Consider the following 15,975-nt stretch of genomic DNA (forward strand, 5'->3'; position numbering starts at 1 on the left):
AGCTGAGTCCCCGCAGGCGGGAGCAGCGGGAGGTGACTCTCCCCAGAAGTTGTTTATCCTGTAGTGGAAAGTAGAGCGAGCCCGGGGGCTGTACGAAGCGAGCCCAGCGTTGTCTGTGACAGCTCCCCCTCGGGCTGGTTTCGTCTTTTGCTTCCCCAGGGCGGTTCTTTACCCAGTGAAGGGGTCTGAGTCCTCGGGGGGAGCAGTCGCTGAGCTGGGGTTACGCTGGGAAGGGCCGTTCAGGCGGTGCAAATCACGCAGGGCTTTCCTCTTCTGGAGATGCACTGGAGAGAGAAGCCTTCAACTGGGGGGAGCGCTCCTTGCACGGGGGCCGGCAAGGGCTCCGTGCATAAAGGAGGGGAAGACAATCGCCGTACCCTGGCGCTTGCTTATTGGCCCCGGAGAACATCTATAAAGATCGGCGCATGGCCGTGTTGCCGGCCCCCCTCAGCGCACCCAGTGCAGGTGGTCTGGAAGCCCAAAGTGAGCAGGCGGAGTGAGTTTCCCCCAGTTTCTAAGAGCTGGTTTTGCACCTCGAGATGCGTTCCGTTAGGCAGACACAGGCTTTGCTCGTTTTATCTGCACGGATTGTGCATGTGCAACGTCTACGTGTCTGTTGTTTGTGTAATAGATGCGGTATGTTATAAAAAGAGTCTAATAAAGAAACAGATGCTTAGTCTGGAGCACAATAAGCTTCCCTCAGTCCCAGACACAGATTTGAAGTTGGGAGAGTGAGAACTTTTTCTCTGGGCTTTGCTGTTGCTAGGTTACATTGGGGAGCATGTGACTGGCAGAGCAGGCTGAGCACGGTAGGCTGCGCCTCCGCCTACTCTGGTACTAATCTGGCTGCTGGGGATGGAGGAGCCCTATCTCCACTCACTCACTCCCACCCTGTAACTGCAGTCCATCTCTTCCTGTCTCGCCCCTTCCCTCTCCCACACAATGTAATTGCCCCCACAATTCAAATGAAACCCCTTATTGTTCCAGCAGGATGAGATGAAGTGAATTTCCTGGGCCACATCTATTGGCCGGTAGACCCACTGTTTTATGTGTGTGCGTTAGGTGGATGTATTCAAATTGTTAATCTGCTTTCTTTGCTCAACTCTTAGTGTAAGCTTCTTAGAGGGAATCAAGTAAGTAATTATATAGCAACTGCTGCTAACAGCTCCCTTTTCTGAGCAAGGAAGTAGTTAGGAGATAGCTAATGTACAGCAGGAGCATTGCAAAAGCTCCAGCCAAAGAGGTCACACTGGGTAGAGAGCTAATTCCTTTGCACTCTTATTTACACTGTATAGAACTGAAGCTGCAGTGCTGACTTAAATACTTATTTCCTTGCTCTACAGCCACCTTAAAAAAATTAGGACACATGTATAGTAGATGTGAATGTGAGAATTTACCAATTATTTGGTAAAGTGAGGGGAAAATCTTGAATTGGCACCCAAAAGCAGGGCAGGTGTTAAGAATTTTGCTGTGTAAGAATGATCAGAATAACTATGCTAATGAGATGATGTAATGTTAGGCCTGGTCTACACTGGAGGGGGGGGTGTCGATGTAAGATACACAACTTCAGCTATGGGAATACCGTAGCTGAAGTCAAAGTATCTTATTCCGACTTACCTCCCGTCCTCACTGCGCGGGATCGACGTCTGTGGCTCCCTGTGTCCACTCCGCTACCACCGCTCACTCTGGTGGAGTTCCGGAGTCGACGGGAGCGCGTTTGGGGATCGATATATCACGTCTAGATGAGACGTGATATATCGATCCCCTAAAAATCAATCGCTACCCGCTGATACGGCGGGTAGTCTGGACGTAACCTTAGTAATGGAGTCTATGGTAATACCTGTGTTAAACCTCTTAATAGTAGTACTGTCAACTCTTGGGATTCTTATTCCAAGTCTCACAATATTTGGTATTTTACTTAAAACTCTAGTTCTTGGAATCCTGTGATTATGTGAGGATTTCAGTTTTCGTTTAAAAAAAGAAAGTGATTGTAGACCTTGTGGTTGCAGAGAGAAATTTGAAAACTTGATCCAAACATACACTATTGTCTCAATAATCAGAAGCCCCCCACTCAAAACCCCCCTCAATTTTTAATTAAAAAAATATTTCATGATTTTTAATCCAGTCTCATGATATTTTGAAGCATGACTCATGATTTTTGAATACTGGCAATTTGAATTTGGGAGTACTGAGTGGAAACTGGATGTTTCCAGAAGCCTAAGAAGACTCAGTTTGATCTGAGTGCTTATGCTTATATTAAGCAGTGTTGTGCCTTCTCCCTTGACAAATCAGACTCCTGAATGTTTGTTAAACATGCTACTGGATAAACTGAGAGAAAAAATGACTCCTCAAAGTTGCATAGGAACTGAACCTGCAACCTGTTACTCATGCCAGTGGTCTTTATTACTTAGGATTACTGTCATGGGTAAAGATTACAAGATGGGGTCCATACTCTGTCTAATTTAAGTTCTCTCACTGTGGTATCCTAAAGTAGCATTTTATAGGGAATTATAGAAGCAATATTTTATATTACAATACCATTTCATTTTGAAGAATCCCAAAGCACATCAGACATCCACCTGTGCAGCACTGCTGAAATGCAGCCACAGCTTGGGTGGACATTGTGGTGCACAGCAGTGTGTGAAGGGCAAATTTGGATTAAGATTATCAAGGCAAATGTCTGAATTTACAAAAGAACGTGGCAGTCTTTAAGGATTTGTGCACTCACACAATACCCCATTTATCTGGTATTTATTATGGGACTCCTGGAAGGACTGATTCTAGTCTGTTATGATATGAGCCCTAGTTCCTGGGAGTGTAGGTGTTTCAAACCTTGCTGCTCTTAATAGTTCACTTCCATAGGCAATGTTTTCTGTCTGTGTTCTTGTTTTATAGTGGTTATCCATGAATAAGAAATCTATTTTCCCTTCTTGGACACTCAAATTTAACCTTCAACTCACACAAACCCAGTTTTATTAAATAACATTTTTGTAACCTATGTTCAATTAATCACAAATCAGTTAAGCTTCCTACATGACTGTTTTTTTCTGGAGTGCCTTATTTTGGTTCAAATTCAGAAGAGATGACACACATCTGTCAGAAAATTAATATAAGTAGTAAGTAACTAACATATATTTGGCATTCAGTTGATAGGCAAAATGAGGTAAAATACATTGTAAAGAGGAATATGACAAGGAGTTAGCAGGAAAAGAATAAGGTAGTGGAGTTCCCACTTTATCTGATATGCTCCTGTTAACTTCTTTTCCTGTTACACCACTTTGGTCTCCTCAATGTGTAAGTTGCATTCATTTTTCCACCATCTCAATATCAAACTACTGCAAGTTATAAAACATTGTCACTCATACTTGTTTTCTGCAAAATTCCCATTGACTTCAGTACCCAATGTGTAATTTACAGCAACATTTAAATCAGGGCTTTGAATCTGGTCTTGTCTGTATCTTTACATTTCCTCAGTACTCTTCCCTGCGTTGCATTAAATGATGGGACTTTTTTTTGTATATCTTGGCCAGATCCTCTTTAGTTTACCAGATTAAGAATCCAGTCCAAGTCAGCGGGACTTGTGTGAGCAATGATTGCAGAACTGCGCTCTGCATTTCCATAGTTAATAAGTAATATCATGATATTGGTCTAAACCTTCATAATGCTGGAGAGGTGAGCATTTCTGGTGATAGCCTTTCACCTTACACGGACACATTTGTTTGGTCTGTGAATCCTCTGGATACTAAAATGCATACAGCTGCCTGAATGCACACTACAATTAAGTTGATTTCCAACTTTTGGTCTAGTCCTCCTTTTTCAGTAGCTCATAATTTCCTGAAGCAAAGTCCTCGTGGACTGAGATTTTTCCATGGCCAGAAGTGAAGTTTTTTATAAAGTTTTAACAAATCCCATTATCTATTTTATGTGTATATTGAGAAAAATCTATATCCTTCCCAGCATAACCTGATCAAAAATTTTACAAGTGGTAACACAATTCCTTAGATCATTGAGATCTAAGGAATAAGCCAAGTTTGAAGCAAATTGGTAGAGTAGTTTTAAAGGAAAGGGGAGAAATTTTGGCCCCATTAAAGGTAAAGAGAAAACTCCAGTTAATTTTCAGTGAGGCCAAGCTTCCATCCAAGAGAATTTAAATTTGGAAATTTTGCACTTGCACAGTTGAATTTTGCTACATGCGCCATGATTTACTTCATTTAAGGGTTTAAAATAAACTTCAGAGTTATTTGACAAATAATATGGAATGGTTTTAGGAGAGACTGTATTTTAAGTCTGTACTCACAGCAGAGTTAAGGTTGAAACTTCAGCTGTAATATTACAATTCCTGTCTTTTGAGTGCTTGATTGCAAAACCTTAAAATGTTAAAGCTTATTTGTTCAAAATAAAAATGTAATTCTGCTATATTATGAAAAAGTCATGTTAGCTTACATAGTGGCCTCATAACTGATAAACAGAGGTTTGTAGCTTTTATGTATATTGGTGAATTCACATTCTTTGACAATTTTTTGGCCAACCTCCATTTTGTGCAAGTTTAAAATTGGCCCATGTACCTGCATGTACAAACCACAAACTGGATATTTAGGTGAGCAATTATAAATCTCTTTGTGCAAATCTGAGCACTAAGCGATCTAAAAAGTAGTAATATTTGGAGTTTTCTCATGCATGCACAACTGAAAATGTGTCCTGTGTTTAAACGAGGTATGGTAGAAAAGCAAATCCCTTAACAAACAATGGTAGTGAACAACTCTGGGCAACAGGAATATTCTCTCAAAAGGAGGAGGTGATTTCAAAGCCTTCTAACGTGTAAAATAGGGGCATACAATGGCAGAGTGGATTATAGTAGGATACAAAAGTGAACTCGCTTCACTTCCAGGTTGCCAGTTTAAATCCAGCCCAGGGCTAGATGTACAGTGGCCTCTATAAAATTAATAGGTGAACACAGTCCATATCCTGGTGGATAGGTGTCACATCTCAGAAATCACAATCACATTTGGCATGAATTGACACTTTTGCTGATAGTTTCATAAATGAGGCCAAGAAATAAAGGGGCATGGATGGTTCTTATAGACCCAAACTGCTACATATTGCTGGGGTTACACGGTGAAGCTTGCACTTCTACTACAGTATCTACTATCTCTGTTCTGTGCATGGGTAGAAGCCCAGGAGGTCTGAGCAGAAGATTATGTCCCTTGCATAGAGCCCCTGGGTGAAACCCCCTACTCTGAGGTTTTACACAGGGGAGGGAGGATTTGGGCCTTAAGGGGAAAAAAAAAAGTCAAGTAGGTGTTTTGAAAAGAAAATGAGTACAGTCCAATTTACAGTCCGTACTGCTGGTAAAGGCAGATATGGGAGAGGACGTTTGGGTTGAACTGTATATCAAAATCCTACACTGGTATAATTTTCTTGTACTCTGTCAGTTAACATTTATAAGAGGAATTCTGGGCTTGAGCTGCTCTGACAGAAATCAACAGCAGAATACCCTCTGCCCTCAATGGGAGCAGGATTGGGACCTCTGATTTGGGAAGCGGGAGTTGTGATGGCTTGAAAATTAAAAATACACATCAGTACCTTTTAATTGATAAAATGACATTTCTATGAACTATGAACTTAATGTCAGTATTCGTTTTCGTAAGGTTTTTTTAAAAATGGGTAATCTACTTTTAGCACTTATCTTGATCTTTCTTTAATTATTTACTCCTTTTCTATATCCTGGGCAGTGAACTATATAAGGAATTTGCTAAGTAATCACCTAAAGTGAAGAATAGGATTAAAAAAAAAATTTCAGTTAAAAATTGAAAGCAGTAATTAGATGACACCTGGTTAGACTTAGATTCTTCACCGACTCCTAGAATTACAGTAAATAATTAAGCTGCAGGAGTCAAGACAAACAGGGACAGGACATCCAAGGAGATTTGAGCTAAGATAGATGTTCAGCGTATGCAACACTTCCTATACAGCAAACCAAAACCTTCTTTTATATATTGAGCTGACTGGAAATTTGAGCAATGAAATCCCACTTTAATCCAGATTTACTTTCCATGTGTTTTGCAGGAAATGAGCAAAGATTCATTGAGGGGGAGGGAGAAGTTGTGGGAAGTTAGAATGCAATTTCATTAAAGCCTTTTAATTCTTTTCTTTTTGGGCTTCCTAGATTGACGTGAAATCAATCACGCTGTTCTGAGCCTTTACCCTGTATACGCCTTTTGCATTGTTAGATTATTGGGAGATCAAAGATCACTAGTGTTTGTTTTTTCTTCTAGTTATTTAGGGCCAAATCTGTAGGTCTTTCAGTATTTTACTCAGGGAAATGTCTGTTGAAGTCAGTTGATTACAAACTTCAGGGTTTGACTGCCAGTAATAAGTTTTGCCTAGCATTCCCCACACATTTTTGAATCAATATCCTCCATCTTTGATAATATTTTATCCAAATACTGTTCACTTTTATTGGACAAAACAAAACTTGTTTCAGACTGGAAAACTGTTAAAGCTCTTCAGAATTACAGATGCAGAACCCCCGTTTCTCCTCATTTAAAATTCTGCTTAAAAACTGATGGCACAATATAACCTTCTGAGTGGAAGCTGAAAAAGAAACACTTTCTAGAAGATTCTTTGGTGAGAAGCATAGAAGATTTTTCTTAATTAATCATCTATAGGTTGACACGTATAAAGACTAGCTAATGGTAAGATTGTGTCACTGTGGTTAACTAGCTATAGCAATCAAATAAGTCAATTATCTGCTTGTTAATAGTTTACATTAAGTCTGGCAAATAAAGGATGGAAATGTTATACTTTTAAAACTAAAATATATCTCTTGATATAACTTCCTAATGATACATCATGGATTTTTTTTCTTTTTTCAGTCTTACGAGATATCTTGAACCAATCCCAGCTTGATTCTCCTCTCACTCAAACTAGTTTAATTTTATTGATTCAGCTGAGCTACTTCTGAAGTGCACTAATGTAAGGGAAGGGAGTATCAGAACCAGACACTAAAAAGTAGGTGGTAAAAATTTCTTTTAATACTTTACCATATTTTGAGATCTGGTCTGAAGTCCACTCTCTTACTGAAATGTTCAGTTTATTAATTGGCTTTTGCTCCTCCAGCTCAGCACATTTTTTTGGAATGATTTCAAAAAATGAAGCTTAATGAGTAAACATGGAAATGTTGAATGGAATGGATAGCCTTCAGCGGATTCCACAATAAGCTTTTACTGTTGGTATCAAGCTTTTTAATGTTTTCTTTGTTTTGCAATTCTTAAACTGGATTTGAGATCTAAGGATCACTATTAGTAGTTTTGTTCTAGATTAAAAAAAAGACATGTAAGAGTTAATTGAGACTGATTTCGTTTTCTGAACAGTTGTATTTTAGCAGTAATAATCTGGTTGGTTTGAATTTGATTGATTGCATTGTTATGCACTCCTATTTAAGATGAAGGGGGTCAGATCCTCAGCTGGTGTAAATGGGTTTAGCCAGTTGATGTTCTGACTCATTTTTTTTTTCATATTTGGATAGGCCTTGTTCCACACAGATGCACCCCAGTTCCAGCCTGGAGCCCCAGATGCTATTTGGGTACGGGGGTCTGCTTGTATATTACAAGATTGCAGGATTGGGGCCTTTATTGTGGTTTTCAGCATGGTTAGAACAAACCAATTTGTATCATATACAGATGTTGCAGGAATCAAAATAATAATAATAACGTCTAGCACTTACGGAGTGATTTTCATCTTCAAAAAACCTTGATACACATTTACTGAGCAAGGACCAGTGGTTCTCAAACTTTTGTACTGGTGACCCCTTTCACATAGCAAGCCCTTGAGTGCGACCCCCTTTATAAATTAAAAACACTTTTTTGCATATTTAACACCTTTATAAATGCTGGAGGCAAAGCGGGGTTTGAGGTGGAGGTTGGCAGCTCGTGACCCCCCATGTAATAACCTCGTGACTTCCTGAGGGGTCCCAACCCCCAGTTTGAGAACCCCTGAATATAATATTGTGATTCTCTTTTAGTTTGGGGAAGTAAGGGCTGTAGAATCGGGCCTTATACTCATGTGAACAATCCTTTCAGGCATGCCTAAAATAGGAAAGGTTACCAAAAAAATTCCAGTTGGTGCTCCCACCATGTCAGCACCAATGAGAACTCTCATTTAATTGTGACTGGAACTATGACTAATGCTGTGTCAGCTGAACCTACTCTTCAGTAAGCTTAACTAACATGTAAGCCCCCAGAGCCTTGCAGTAGGGCTTCCATCAGAACTATAAGGAACCAGTGTTAGCACTAATGGGAATACTTTGCTAAAATTCTCTCATGTAAACATAGCACTTGACTACAAGGGGGCTGCTCATGTGTTTACTTTTGAGCAAAGATTGCAGGATTGGGCCCAATTTATGATACAATAAACAAGATCGAAGATTTAAAACCAGGACAAGAATGCTACTGTAACTAATATTGGCATTTTTGCCGTATGAAAAGGCTATTCATGCATTATTTTTTACTTTTACGAGGTATAATAGGCTTTTAAACTATTGCACTTGTAGTGAATAGGGTACATACTGGTCTGAAATTAGCAGACGTGCTTCTGGCATCTTGTTTGTGATTGTAGGAGCTTTCTTTATTAGTTTTTCAAATTCTGCCCTTCCTCTCTCTTTTCAAACCAGCCCCAGGGCGCCCTTTAAAAACCTGGCCCACTTCACCATTTAAAACCAGTTTAGCTCCTAATATTGTGTAAATGCACTGAAGCACTAATATTCTTTTCATTACCTCTGTGGCTACTTGAAAGGTATTCACTGTAGTAATTAATCTGGGTGTTGACAAATGTGAACTGGCAGAACACCAGGAAATCTGAATTGAATCTCAGATACGCGTTGAGGGACCTATTCTGTCTTCCTTACTCAGGCAAAAAGCCCATTTCTCCAGTGTGAGTTTTGCCTGTGTGAGGAGGACAGCCTTGGGGCCAAACTCCCTGAGCGCTTGCTAGGGAGTTATCTCCTGCTGTGGGATTTGTCCTGTGACTGAATGCAGTCGGGTATATAGAAATGGCTGCCTAATAGTGGAAATAAAAAATTGCTGTGACCCTTCTGACCTAGTTTGGGTGTGGCAAATACATCAAAACTTTAATGCCCGAAGTGCTTTAGGAAATTGGACATCTCTTTGGGAAAGAAACAGGCACTTTGATAATTTACAAATAATTAAACACCCTGAAGTAAACAGTGACAAAAGCAAAATTTGAAAACGGATGACTTATGACAGCTAAGTATTATACCTATTAATGGTAACAGTCACATATCTGTTTTGCCCCTGACACTTCATCTTTTTGTTTCTGTTTAAATGCACCTATTGCCTAGTCCGATAGAAAAATCAGCCTGGTTACCACCACACTATAGGCCCTGATCCTCAAAAGACTTATGCAAATGCTTAATTTATTCACTGGGAATAGTCACATTGACTACCATAGGACTACTCATTGTGCATAAAGAGTTAAGTAAGAGTATGTCTACACTGCAATAAAACACTGATGGCACAGCTGCGACTGGTCCAGGTCAGCTGATGTGGTTTGTGAGGCATGGACTGCAGTGCTGTTGGGCTTGCGCTGGAGCCCGGATTTGAGACCGCAGGAGAAGAAAATTAAAGTTGAGGCCAGGTCTACACCAGGAAAGGTTAGCCAGTAAAGCTATGTTCCCCAGTGTAGCTATAGCAGCTATACTCTATATTTACACCAGCACACCCTCCCAGTGTAGACGGAGCTCCTACTGGTAAAATGTGCTTTTGCCCATTCCAGCCTTCAGTCCTTACCTGGGCCATACTCCCATTGAAGCCAATGTTTGCTTTTGTCTGCATATAGACTGTCTGCAGCAATGGGTGTGTTTCTTTCAAAAGATGAGTGGAACGATTAAAAACTGGGCAGAGAAGGGGATCCAATCCTGCATCCCTTATTTTTGTGAATAGTTGCATTGGGCTTCGTGAGAAAGGGCAGCAGGGCAGGATCCAAGGATTTTACATGGGTAAATGCTTGAGGCAAAGACAGCGTAATTTAAATCCTTATGGCCTGCTTCTGCTCTTGCTGAAATCAGTGGGAGTTTTGCCATTTACTTCAGTGGCAGTAGGGTTAGACTCTCCATATTAAAAACAAGTGTTGCACAAAGATTTTATAGAAAGGATAATAAATTAATTGAATTAGCTAACAAAATGGGCCACTGAGGCAAGCATGAGCAGTGTCTAAATTAGGGAACAAACAATTTTCTAGACGACAGAACATAGGGGCCAAACCCAACTCGCCTTACTTGCCTGGGCAGTTCCATTAGTTACAGTCGTGCTACTTGTGTTGTAAAGGCAAGCAGGATTTGACCATAGATATGTGGATGTGCTGTGTGGAGAGAAGTATCTTTTCCTATGTGAATTTACAACTTGCATTTAACTAACACCTAAAATTATTTTTTTTTGCATGTAAGAATTTATTAGAATATTCCCCAATAAAGTTGGGTCAATACAGGCATTTTTTTTCTAAATTAGTATATGTTATGTGTCTTCTTAAATATAGCAATGAAATATATAATGGATTTTAAAAAGTGAGTTATTTAAGATTCAGTCTTGCCTAGTGCATTAGGAAAGCGTCATTTCGGGCTGATACCTGGAGCTGCCAGGACTTATCACTTCTTAGGATAGATAACTTAATTGCATCCAATTTAATTAAATCTGGCAGTGGCATGAGATTTAATTTTGAGAGCAAGCAGCTGATTGGATAGGAAGTTTATTAAAAGTACCTCAAAACCATTCAACTAAAAGTGGCTTGCTGAGAGGATGGTTTTGTAGCTTGAAACTGCATTCATCAGAATTTCCCAATGGTGTATACTATACATGACATGTCAGAGTTATCTGAGCATGGGTTTTGTCCTTGTTTCCCACATGCTATACAGTTGTAAATACTTCCAATTCGGGGAGGTTTTCACACTTGGTCCCCCATTGCCCAATTGTTATTCTGTAGCAGCCTTGGGGCTATTAGCCAGTTTCATTCTTATGAAAATGCTTGGGATGCTTCTTTTTGTGAGTAGTTGAGGCTGCCTTTTACTTTCTTCCAGTTTGCTTGTTCTTCCTCCTCCTCGTGTAATTTGGTCAATTAGAATAGATATTTGCATATTTAATGTGTTTCACAACAAAGAGATTTTGAACAGCAATAGTAGAGCTCAGCAGAGTGTGCTTCACTAGAGATCCACAGTGTGTGCTTCACTTATCCAGCTAATACAATCACAGCTGATTTGTATGGATTAAGATACCAAATGTGAAAGCAACTGGTTAATATTATCCAATTTAGTGCTGAATATGTTCTTTCCGTATAGTGTATCTGAAACCACTGACATTTTGTAAAGGCTAGTAGTTATTACCGAAAATTCGGACTCTCTAAAGTTAATCACAAAATAAATTTTGTAAAATAAGACTACAACTAATTTTATACTGGACAACTTTATAAGTACTTTTAATAAACATTTATAATAAAGAAAGAATTTGTAAAGATAGATTCATACAGGTTCTCTATGGTTTTATTGTCTTTTTGTTGAAGAAAGGGGGAACTTCCTTCGATGGATGCAGGCTCATGTCCTATATGGTTAAGGGATGTATACTTTAGAAGTAATGGGAAACTTTACCTTTTAGGTCATCTACCTATTACATTAATCCCACATTAATAAAGATTATTTCTTATTTCTGCTCTCTTAAAGGATGAGGGTGATACAGATTTGCTGGGTTGTTTTTTTTTAGTTCATTGGTAGAAACAAGCAGTGGATTTTTAAAGAAAAATTCATCAAGACACATTTAAAATGAATATAGAAGTGTAGTTAGATCAAAATGAAGATAAGAATATGAACACATGCATAATATATGATTTATTTTTAATTGTTAGAAAGCTTTTTTCACATTTAGTATTGGTGTTGCTGATTAAGCATGACCTACATTTATAAAAATATCTTAATTTTTCAGTATTATTGGAATCAGTGATAAATAATATCCAGGTAGCATAACATTTTATTCAAACACATGAACCTTATTTACAAGTTGGATTGTTTTGGAAGTTGATCTCTTACCGGTTAAATGGTTTATTTATGACTTGTCTGAAAACCAAGAGCTTGTTCTCCCTATTATTAGTTCAAATTCATATTTGGAGAAAATGAACAATAAATAGATTTGTTAGGAAATTAATTTCTTTTTCTTTTTTTAACAGACTATTTGCATTTGTAGAATTTTTCAGTTAAAAGAGCTAAGTGAAGTTATAGAGGATGAGGATTATGAATATCTTGAATGTTGCTAGGAGGCATTTACAGTGTCATTCCTTTGAACTTCATGTCTGCAGGAGAGTTGAACCCTTTTTTCTTTGCAGGAAAGCTTTTCTGCTTAGTTTCAATAGATTAAAATTCTGAATTTCTTTAATTCTAGGATTTATGTAAAGGCATTTTCAGAAATGAACCTATAGCCTCCTCTTTATGACTGTATTAAAATAACTGGAAAATAAAAAGGTTATAGTTTGACATACATAGAATGACTATATTCCAATTGTTAAAAGAGTTTGCATGAATGTTATTAAGATGACATTTGGTACTGAAGTTTTCCTTTCATATAGATACAATAAGTGTGTGTTGTGTATATTCTCATTTCAGATTTAGTTGCTGTGTGTGGTTGGGTGCACACACAGGTCCAAATGCACAATACTTTTTGGAATCCAGCAGCTAGTAATGCAGAATATACCCCAATCCTCTGCTGGTGTATATTGGCCATGCTCCACTGACTTCAATGGAGCTATGCTGATTTACACCAACAGAGGTTTTTGTCCCCTACTGCCTTGATAGAAATCCTTTTTTTGTATTGAGAGCACACAGTACTTTTTGCTAACCTGTTTCAGTAGAGGAAACGATACAAACCTGACATCGTCCTCTGTGAAACACTACTTCTGAATTTACCATGCATGATGTACACTTTTGTTTTTGTATGTGCAAGATACATTGCATTAAACACCCGAGTAAAATGAGAATTAACAAAAATAGGACCCTTCTGAGTGTATAGACACATTCAGTGAAACTCCTTATGGAAACCCTGGCAGGGGGAAAGCATAGGTTAGTTTACTTCTATACTTTTTTTTTGGTGGGGGGAAGCTCTAGTCAGTCCAATGGGGCTTCTTGTGGGGGGGAGGGGGACGCAAATTCTGCGCTTGCCTGTGGCTTTCAGTTTGGTGGGGATCATGTCCCCTGCCTCCTCCACAAACTATGTCCATTGGGGAAAGGACAGGATTTGTCCCTTTCAAAGGGGCAGGGCAGCTGATTGTATAAAATCAAAACAGGTATCACACAGAGATATCTGAGATGGAGCAGTCTCTGCATAGCCAGGTGGGCTCATGGAAAGAAATGTACAAATAAGAGAGAAAACAAATTTCCCCCTCCTATTATCCTCCTTCCCCCTTGCTTCCCTTCCCCACAAATATCCACAGCTGATATCAGATTTAGTAAAATCAAACCAAATTATCTGACTTATTTGTGTGGAATCGTCACAGTTTTTTTGGGAGGGAGACGGGCAAGAAATGACATTTTCTGCAATTTGGCAAGATATAAAAAAGCCTTCACCATTGGCTTTCTGCTTAATTTTGCAAAAGTCCCACAATTAAGACTGGGACATCCAACCCAAGGTAGGTAGGGTTAGTGGAGAATTGGACCCTTTGCTTTTCAAGTTAAATCTTTCTTTTCCAAGCATATAGTATATGACCTCTGTCCCAGAAGTCTGAGTTATTTCTGAAGTGTCCAAATCTTGCTTTGCCTTCAGACCGTATTGTATAGCTTCATTCCACAACCCCAGTCTTCCTTATTTTCCTAATTCTGTAGTATTCAAGTCGCAAATGGAAAAGAGAATGTAACAAGTGCAACACATTCCCCACATTTGCTGGAAAAGATAGTGCATGTGCGTTTCCCATGCTATATAATCAATAAGGAGCTGATTTCCGAGATGTAAATGCAAAATTGAGCACTCTGAGACATCATGTGGCTTTTTTTTTATAAGGGTTTGAGATCCATATGCAAATAGATTCCAGTCACTATATATTTAGGCATTTTGCTATCTTTACAGATATATAACTAATTATCCAAATACAATTTCATGAATGCTGGAAATACTCATTTTAATTTACTCTGTCAGGACACTGTGTACAAGAGAGCAAAAGAGAATGGAAATTGCTTAGGCCAAATGTCACGTGGAATGTTTTGCAGTGTTCTGAAAGTCAGGTTGTACTTTTTCTGGAACGGCCCAAGTGCCTTAACAGAATGAGAAAGCCATGTTGTGATATGTCATTCGCTTCACTGAGCCCTATATAACTCTAATTTCACTTAGTTACAGTACATATTGGTCAGGCATATAACATTCCTAGACTGGCTATAATTTGGGAATGAGCCAGTGAGAGACAATGTGTGTGAAACCAAGCCCCCGCATTTCCCTTCAGAGAAACCCATGAGAGGGGGCAATATGGTAGGGAAACTCAGCAAAGGGAACCTTGCAGAGTTGTCTTCAAATAGATGGGGTACAGGTTGAGTTTATCATGCTTCCTAGCAAAGGCAAAGGAGTTTCTGCCTCCAGAATTCACATATTCCCCCATGATCTACATAGATTTCTGGATGGAAACCTCTGTTCATTCCATTGGGACAAACACCCATCAATTTGGGGCAAACTCTGCAAAGCTTTCCTGGATGAGTTTTGCTTTCACCTGGTTTATTCTTGGACTTTCTGCAGGATAGGTTTATTCTCCCTGCATGGGGGGCTGATCCTCCAAGTCCCCACTGCTGCCCACCCGAGTGTGGGGTTGCCCGATGCCCTCTCCCGCCTGCACGCAGGGCGGACCAGCTGGTCCGAGCTGCCCTCCCTCTCTCCAGTGTAGGGCTAATGTTGCCACTCGCGCCCCCCCCATACATTCCTCCATGCCTGCTAGGGGTCCCACCCCACTTTTTAAAACAAAACTGGACTTTTATCCCATTTGCTCTTGCCATCTGATGATCAGTTGTCAAGAGCAAACAGGACAAATGCCCAGTTTTGTCAAAAAAAGTTGGGATGGCCGGGACAGGGCCTAAAAAAGGTATTGTCTCAGCCAAAATGGGACATATGGTCACCCTACATATCCTGTTTGTAATGCTATCATTTACAAATTATATATACCAGCAGTGCTGAATACCTGACTCATGTATACTATCACTTAGTGTAGTGAACTTGCAAGTTATGGCAGAATGCCTTTTAGGGAAGTGAAAGACGTAACACAACATGCATGTGGCATTCCTTAGTTGTTGATCTTGGAGAGTGAGGAATTGGAGGCATAACACCTCCTATGGCTTGTAAACTCTTTGGAGCAAGGACCATTTTTGTTTTCTTTTTGTACAGCGCCTACCACAATGGGGTGCTAGTCCATGACTGGAGTTAGGGTGACCAGACAGCAAGTGTGAAAAATCGGGACGGGGGTGAGGGGTAATATGATCCTAGATAAGAAAAAGACCCCAAAATTGGGACTGTCCCTATAAAATCGGGACATCTGGTCACCCTAATTGCAGTCCCCAAGTGCAATACTACTACTGCTCTACTTAGAAGCCCTCATACCCTCGTTTCATAGCTCCGGCTTCCAATCAGCACAGCTCCCTGGTCTACATACTCCCTGGGATACTCCCTTAAAGGAAAACCTAACCCACAGCCTCATCTGTATGTGCAAATCTGCCAGAAGAGAGAGCACCTAAAGATTCTTCTACAATGATACTCTCATTGCTTAATTAATCCAGCACTGTAAAATAAATGGCAGGTTCCAGATATTCAGTCTAGAAAGACATATTTCCTGCCCCAAAGAGGTTGCTGGCCAAAGGTAATCTGTACCACATGCCTTTTAATAACAAGGCACAATAACATGGCTGAATGTTTTAACATGTTTTTTGTTTGAATAATTTGCCTTTAATACCGATAC

At 39.6% G+C, this 15,975-nt stretch overlaps 1 protein-coding gene across 2 annotated transcripts in view; it reads left to right on the forward strand.

The window, feature by feature from the left end:
• The window catches only part of LRP2 (LDL receptor related protein 2), a 173,826-nt gene that overhangs the window by 216 nt on the left and 157,635 nt on the right, over positions 1 to 15,975 (forward strand). The gene's annotated exons all lie outside the window — the stretch shown is intronic.

Source organism: Mauremys reevesii, linkage group 11, assembly GCF_016161935.1.
Source record: "Mauremys reevesii isolate NIE-2019 linkage group 11, ASM1616193v1, whole genome shotgun sequence".
NCBI lineage: Eukaryota > Metazoa > Chordata > Testudines > Geoemydidae > Mauremys > Mauremys reevesii.